Below are 8,894 nucleotides of genomic sequence, written 5' to 3'. Positions count from 1 at the left end.
AACACCCACCCGAGTAGAACATGTTTACGACTCACAAGGGATCCCAGCATATACCGAGGAGGGCATCATTACGGTGTTCCCCACCTTCTATCAGAACTTTTATGGTTCCAAACATAGCCCACATCCTGAGGCATTGCAAAACTACTTAAACAACACAGAACTCTACTTGGTAGTCAGTGAACTCAGAGAACCACTAAACGCACCCATATTGTTAGAAGAAATCACCTTAGCCATTAAAAACCTCCCAAACACCAAAGGTCCCAGCCCGGGTGGTCTCACAGGTGAATTCTACAAAGCCTTTGCAACCACCATAGCCCCGCTCTTACTACAAGTCTACGAAGAAGCCTTAGAACGCAGAACACTCCCATCGACAATGCCTGAGGGCAACGTTATCCTTCTACACAAGACAGGCAAACCCCCAGACGATTGTGCCTCTTACAGGCCAATCTCCTTGATCAATCTGGATAACAAAATACAGGCCACAATTTTAACAACACGACTACTCCCCCTCATGCCCGCATTGGTGCTAGGCGATCAGGCAGGGTTTATTCCAGGCCGCAGTACAACGTACGGCATCAGAAGACTGTTTGGTATCATAGAGGCACTAGACCCCTCGCAACAAGCAATAGCTGTCCTACTCGATGCAGAAAAGGCATTCGATTCAGTCGAATGGCCTTTCATGTTTGCGGTTCTGAAACAAATGGGACTAGGGAATTTCTTCATCAAGCTAGTCTCGTTGCTTTATACCGACCCCCGATCCTTCAACACCTTAGGCAACATGAAATCTGCTAGTATAAAACTTGAACGCGGCACCAGACAAGGCTGCCCTCTGTCAGCACTTATCTTCACCCTAATAATGGAACCCCTAGCCTCACAGTTACGTGCCCAACAACTCCACAGAGGCCTTACTTTCGGACCCCATAAACTGGTTGTCACACACTACGCTGATGATGTGATCCTATTTGTGCACGATCCCCAAACCAATCTTAACCCAATAATGCGTGAAGTCAGGAAATTTGGTAACGTCTCTGGTTTTAAGACCAACCACTCTAAATCAGTGATTTTTCCCCTAACACGACAGACCATTACATTTGTAGACGATCACAGGTTCAGGTGGGAAGACTTCCAGGTCCGCTACCTGGGCATCCACATGTCCCTCAATCACGGTGACATATATAGCGACAATTACGGTCCGACACTGAAATCACTCCAAGAGCGCATACAGAGATGGAAAATGCTCCCGCTAATGCTCTGGGGTAGAGCCTCCTTGATCAAAATGACGATTCTCCCCAAGCTTCTCTACCTATTCACAAATATACCGCTACTCCTCCTACAGTCCTTTTTTAAAAGAGTTTAAAGTCTCATTCTAGATTTACTATGTGCAGGGAAACCAGCAAGAGTACCTACACAACTCTAATATTGCCAACGTCCCACGGTGGCCTCGCATTACCCGACCGATATGGAGAGGTACTTTTGGGCGGCTCAGGCACAATTCCTGAGCCATTGGTACACCACACACTTTATTCGGTCGCACATACAGATAGAACGAGCCCTAGGCTCACCTAATTTTCTGAGAGCAGTTATTATCTGCCACATGCCAATACCCCAAAACACAATGAATACTGTCCTCTCCACTTATGCCATCTGGAAAAAACTAGCACGAAAATATAATGTACAAGTTAGATTCTCCCCTCTGCTGCCAATCAAATTTATGCCAATCAAATTTATCCAGTGTAAAAGCTGTTCCACCAGTGGCGCGATAAAAAACAATGTCCAATCCCTTAGTGATCTGTTTCCTGAAGGCACATTTATAACACCCCAGACAGCCAAAGAAAGAGGAGGTGACTCATCACTTGACACATTCATGTACTTTAGGCTACGCTATACCCTGCAATCACTGTTCCCATCATTCCCCCAACAGCCAGAGACATGGGATCTCCTGCATAACACGATACAGGCAAAAGGAGAAGGGAGATTGACTTCACTGATATATAAATCCCTGCTAACAGATACAGTGACGTTAGACACCCGAACGAAGAGACGCTGGGAAAGGGCCACCCAAGCCACGATCCCAGAGGAAGACTGGACATATATCCTGCGGCAAACACAGAAAGTGGCAATAAATACATGCTTTAAGCAGATCCGTTTTAACTTTGTGCACCAAACTTATTTTACCCCAGCCCGAAAACACAGACAGCATCTGGAATCAACAGCACAATGTGAAATGTGTGGCGCCCAGACAGCTGACTTCTTCCACCCCGCTTGGGACTGCCCCGTAGTCTCTCAGTTCTGGTCTCAAGTACTACAAACGACAGCTGCAATAATAGGCGAGGAGCTAGTGCCACTCCGCTCGGGGGCCCTTCTCAGCTTGACCAAATACCTACATCCCTCAATAAGGAAGCTAGCAGCTCTTCTCCTGGTACTGGCACGCAGGAGAATCGCCATGTCATGGGCTTGCAGACCACCCCCCTCCCTGGCAGCCTGGAAAAAAGACATCCTGTATTGTCAAGACATGGACACTGAATTTCTGCGAACACTACCGCTACACGCACGCCCGCCGGACATATGGGGCCCCTATGTTGCACATCTACTTACGACAAAAGCAGACGAGAGCAGACCACATAAAACACTGAATCAGATGTGGACCATCCCAAAGCACTGCTATTCACGAACTGAGAAAAAGGGAGCTAGTCGCTGCAAAACGCCTGCGCACATTGATGATATGGATGGAAGAGTTGGAAGGGAGGGGGGGCTGGGAGGCGCTGGGGTTATTGCTGCACCCAGTTGCTGCAGGTTGGTTTGATTTTATGTATAAATCAAAAAAATAAAGTCTTAAAAAAAGAAACATTAAGAGACCTCGAGAAATGGGCAACATTGGTCCAATAAAGGTTGCCAAATACAAAAGGGAATAGTGAGAAGCCCAAAGGTTGGAAAGGTTGCCATTCAGGTTCGGAGGTACCTATCATTGTGGATGATGTGGATTCACATTGATACAGCCTAAATAGAAGCAGGAAAAGACTTGATCCTGAACACTATTTTTGGTATGGATGCAGAAAGGAAAGAAAAGTGGCAAACAGGCTCTACTTCTGGAGGTGGTTATCTAGAGGGAGATGAGCATCGTTTGTGAGGCGGTCCAGACAGGATCAATGGGAATGCTCTATTCCCCAAAAGCAGTTAACCTGCTTATGATAAAGAAGGCCATTGAGGTTGTTGTTATTATACTGTGAAAGTTACCATTCAAGCACTTATCGGTTTTGGTAGACGGGCAGGCGAGTAGACCCATAAGGCAAGAGGTGATTGCCCTGAAGAAACCTGATGAAAGGTTACACCAGGTAGTAGAAGGAGCAAGTGCTGAAGAGTGGTACTGTTGGAAAGCAACATATTACATTGTGACATTTGGGGGAGGAATTGTGAAAGCTGATTGGGGAAAAGTTACAATTCTTCCTGCAGTCAAACTTAAAGCATGCCATTCTTACCAAATCATTTATTGTTGCCATAGATGTGAAGGCGTTCGTATTCCAGGAGGTGTGAGGGTTTATCACTTTTTCTTTCAAGATACCTTGGGAGGGTTCTTAGTCCAGGAGGAGTGAGAGCTTTTGACTTGGACAAGTTACTTCATTCAAACAACAGAACTTTATGTTAAAGTTGGAATTCCTTGGTTTTCCTTTGAACTGTGAAGAGAACCCTTGGTTGTAAAAGGGAAGAGACAAGAGACATTGGTTATACTGTGAACCAGGTTATATGCTGTATACATTTGTTTAATTGAGTTGCTATATTATACCTTTTTTGTTTTGATTGTTTTGTTAGTGTGAGGATTAGAGATCCCTCGGTTACAGTGTTTCCCTTTTAGTTTACTTTAGGCAGGGATATTCACGTTAGGGCAGGGATAGTGAGACATTTATTTAATCTGTTTCATTTTATAAAATGACCGAAGTTAAAAACTCTTTACAAGGTGTCCGCCTCATATTTCTGACCCCTCAAAGTATTCAGGCAGAAGTGCAATGTGAGGGTGTGATGCAAGGCTGTGGCTGTCAAGGAATATGGCAAATGGGCCAGAAGATGGGTGGAGAGGTTCCTGAGCAGAGTAAGCTTTGCATTTCTGCACCCTGCACTAATGGAGAAAGTACAGACGGGGAAGGTGGTTGAGGAGATCATGTAGCAAATGAAGAAAATGAAGCAAAAAGGGGTCAAGGTAGGCAGTAGGTGAGGATAGTATACCAAGAGATACAAAGGCTTAATGGGACAACTAGGCCCTATGCTGAATAAGTTAATGACTTGGTCAGAATAGATATCCGCTTTGAGCTACTGTGATTACAGACTTAGTGAACCCTAACACCTCCTCATGTGAGAGCAAAAATGGTATTCACTTTTTAAACTAAGGACCGACAATATATAGTGCATCCTTTTACAAGGGTTTCACATGACTGTCAGGACAGAGAGCCGCTAGGCATGGGGAAGGCATTACGCCAGGTAGGTACTGTGTTGATCGTTTTTCTGTGTAATTGGGAGAAGGTGATGGGCAGCTGTCAAAGATTTGCCCTACCGATTCACACCGCATTGTGGCAGCGATTTTTCTCTCCTGTTACATCTGCAGGCGATTAAGCAACATAGGCAACATTAACGGGTTGAGGTTTGCCCTAAGATAACACACCCTCTGCTTCTGCTTCCTCTTGCTATGGTCTCAGTCACAGTCCTATACTATGGAGTTTGAGGTTCAGATTAGGTTTATAACCGTGCCAGTCTGGGTTGTAGCATGGTCGTCAGGGGGTCAGAGGGAGGCAACCAAAAGGGGCAGTTAGTCTCACCTGCTCTTAGATATTAGAGAGCATGGGAGAGGCAAATATTGGGGTGGCATTTGGGTAGAGGTTAGCTCTGTCCAAATTGAATTTGGACAGAAAGCAATGGTATCCTAAAGAATAGGAGTTTGAGGCATTGTCCCGGGGGATCATGAGGAAGGAGTCCATCTGCTGCACACTACTGTGATGAATAAGAGATGATCATCCCAAAGACCCCGGTCATGGACCCTTCTCATGTGGCCAGGCAAAGGCAAACACTTCCTGATCCTGACCCTGGGGGTGGTGTTCTGCAGGAGGATCACATGTGAGGGAACTCAGATCAGGAGAATTGAGAGACCCCTCTAACCAACTTCCCTAATAATCCCACAGTTTTAAAGGGTGTTTGTAAAATTGAAGCTTTGATGTTAAAAGGAACGAGAACATTAGGACCTGCAAGTCATATAATGCTCAAGCTTCTGGGACGAGGAAGATGGGATCAGAGGTGCTGAACTGTAGTGTGCAGTGTAGTGTTTCTAATGGCCCAAACCTGGGCGGGACTTGTAAACATTTAAACCCCCGCAGATGTAGGCCATTAAGAAGAAGCAGTGTAAGCAGAAGAGACAGGAGGAATGAGACAGAGCCACTGTTGTAGTGGAAGCGGGACGCTGCATCGTGGAGGTAGCAGAGGTTGGAAGCCCTGAAGAATGCAGAGGACATGCATTGGCAAGCTGTAAGAAGACTGACTGTCCCAAGGGAGAGAGGAGCTCTCCTGGTTCTGCGTGTGACTCTGGTGTGTGGTGTTCACCAGAGTGCGAGTGTTGCAGAGAAGCCTCCAACTACAGGAGGCGGGAGCGAGGCAAAGTAACCAGAGCTGTCAGATGCCATTGCAAACCTGACTGAGGAAGAAGGAGCAGCGGGTCCTTTGAAGGCGCACGGAAAGTCTAGTGAGTTGGCCAATCTCCATTAACCTAAAGGGCGCTCCAAAACAGACTGCTGACTCCAGATAATGTTTTTGAATGCCGAACTATTGCATGGTAACCAACTAAGCGCAACTCTTAAATTAAGAGAGATCGAATTGAGGGATATTGTATCCACCATTTTCAAAAGTGTGCGCAACTCTTACAATAAGAGAGATCAAGTTGGGAAGAATCAAAAGAGATCAAAAAGGGAAGAATATTCATACACCGTGTATGTGGTTTAAAAGAAAAATAATTTGTACAAGAAAATGATAACCAATGTTGCCAAAGCCATAAAAAGGCAATTAAGGAAAATCAATAATGCCAAAGAAAGGCAATTGAGGGAAAACAAAGATGGCAGAATAGAAGCCCTTCTTGTAACAATTATCAAGGGACAAAGGAATCATCTGCATTGCCTGGGGCAAATGAATCAGAGTGAGAGACATTGTCAATATGTTGTGACTTACTGATGAAACAGTTGTTGATCTTACATTTCCTCATTGAAGTGTGGAAAGTTTGAAGCAGCCTCACCAAAGAGTATCTGTAGTAGTGGAAGGAGTTTTATGCTGACAGGCGAGGATTCCAGGAAAGGCACTATCGGTGGTTAATCCTGGCAGGATAGTGGACCAGATAATTGAAGTACTGCAAAGTGGTAGAAGGTTGTGGAGGCAAGAAAGTGTCAAGTCCATTAATGTGTTGTTATGAACTGTGGTAAAACCATCCTGACAAAACTTTATTGTTTATGAAGAAGAAATGTGAAAGTGGTTGTTCTTTAAAGAAGAGAACGTATATTGAATACCGACTGGACTTGTGAAGACAAAGGGCCTCATCACGAGTCTGGCGGTAACCCTTAAATGCAGCGGTATCGCTATTACCACTGCATTTAAGGGTCCGCCAGATCATGGGCTTGGCAGATTTGCCCCCAGCTCTGAGCTGTCTTTTGGTTTATCAAGCTGGAACTGTGGAAATGTGATAACTATTTTGAGGAGTTTATGTTAATGTTAAACAGTATTTTTTCTGCGCACTATCAACACCGGCGTGGTCCCCTGATGCTCTGGCGGATCTGAAAAGGAGGCAGTGTGAAGGGGGGTGCGGGAGGTGGTTAGTAGGGTAAAGCAGGACTAGGTGAAGGGAGAGTTGCAGTGTTCTGTTGGCAGCTTCAGTTTGGTTTGCATCGTTTTCTGAGCTTACGTGCGTTTTTCGGGTTGGTCCAATTCCCATGTGCTGTTGTGCATGGTTATGTGTTGTTTGTATGTTGTTGCGGTGTGGTGATGTGCTTGCAGATTGCTGTGCAGAGCTGTGGTTGTGTGTGTTTGCGTTGGAGAAGTGTATGTGGAAAAAAACATTTTTTTCAACTTGGGTTAGTTTTTTGTTTTGTTTTTTCTTGTTTTTCTTTTCTGTTCTTACCTCCTTGTTTTGGATTTCTGTGCTTCTCATCTCTGATCGTCCTGTGTTGTTGGATGTTATGTGGCAGTCAAGTCGACAGGCACTTTGCTGGTCAGTGGCTTTCCCCTGTTGGTTCTAGCGGTATGTGGGCATGACAGGTTGAGGTGGCCTCCACCCGCCCACGGGCTGGTGATGGTTAAGTTAGGGCATTTGGGTCCCTCTTTGTTTTCCTAGTTGTTCACATCTGATTCTGATGTGAGGAACCAAGTTTTAAGTAGTTTCCTGAATTTCAGGTGATTCCTTGTATTGCCTATGTTTTTTGGGTATCAGGTAATGTTATCCCCATGTATATGGTCGCCGTAAATATTATCGCCGGGAAAAGGTTGTGGCGATATTATATGGGTGACCATATATATGGGGACAGGGACAGGGGCAAAAAAAACCAAAAAAAAAACAAAACAAAAAATTGGGGGTTGCGGGGGTGTCCCCCGCATGTTCCATGCAATAATGTTGCCACAAAAAACAGCCATTTTTCGGCGATATTTTTGCATGGCGACATTTTTGTGGCAACATTATTACATGGAACCGTTTTTTAGGAGGCAGTTCCAGGCTTTTGCTGCTAGGTGAGAGAAAGACGACCCTCCGAATGTTCTTTTATTGTATGATTTTGGTTATAGGCGAACGTCATTGATTGATCAAAGTGGTCTTGCTGGCAGGTAAATGGTTATTTTCTTTTTTGATGAACTCTGCCCCTTGGTCGTGGATTGCTCTTTGCGTTATGCACATTGTTTTGAACCATATCTGTTGTTTTATCGGTAGCCAGTGTAGCATTTTCAGCGCTAAATTGATGTGTTCTCTTCGTGTTAGTCTGAGCAGGAGTCTGGCCACTGCGTTTGGATTTGTTGTAGTGATAAATCCTGTATAGCAATTAGACAATTCAAGTGCTAAGTGAAAGACTTATGGAAAAGAACTTTGTGATGTGTTCAGAAACAGAACTTGGTTATTGAAAAGAACTTTCTTTATTTGAACTTTGATTTGGAAAATCCTGAATCAATCCTGCGGAAGGGAATCCGACCCAGGTTACAAGGATTTATTTTATTTATTTATTTTGACATTTGTAAAGCGCACTAAGCCCGTGGGCATCAAGGCACTGGTTACAGTAATGGGAAATGAAACAGAAAAACAGGCAGGAAATCAGAATTATAAACTTTGACCATTACATGGTTCAGCTCGCAGGCTTGCTTAAGACATAGAAACAGAACATGCTACACTACGGTGGAGGAAAACGCTTGTAGATAGCAGAATAAAGGAAAGGGTTCATTTGGATAGTTGGCAGAACTGTTACTTCAGGTCATGATCGAAGAGCCATGTTTTTAGGTGCTTACTGAAGGTCCAATAGGAGTTCTCCGCTCTCAATGCGGGTGGTAGGGTATATCAGTTCTGAGACGCAATGACCGGGAAGCTGAGACCTGCAGCTCTTTGCAATTTAAATCTAGGGATGATGAGGGGGTGCATATATGAAGAGCGGGTGGGTCTGGTAGAATGCCCTTTGTTGATTTTGAGAGATAAGTACCTAGTGTTCGAGAGAAATTTGTGTGTGATGGCCAATGTCTTGGACAATATGAACAATATACACTCACGAATAGTCAGCCAGTGCGCTTTTTTTCACAGCAGAGATGTAATATTTCTTTGGAATATTCAGGGTGGCTCGCAGAGCATTGTCCTGAATGATCTGTAGTTTGTTGATGTGCCGTGTGCTAGTGCTAGCGAAAAGTGA

The sequence above is a fragment of the Ambystoma mexicanum genome, chromosome 2q (assembly GCF_040938575.1).
Source record: "Ambystoma mexicanum isolate Mex_15411 chromosome 2q, UKY_AmexF1_1, whole genome shotgun sequence".
NCBI classification, from domain to species: Eukaryota; Metazoa; Chordata; class Amphibia; order Caudata; family Ambystomatidae; genus Ambystoma; species Ambystoma mexicanum.
Note: the sequence above shows the minus strand (reverse complement) of the source record.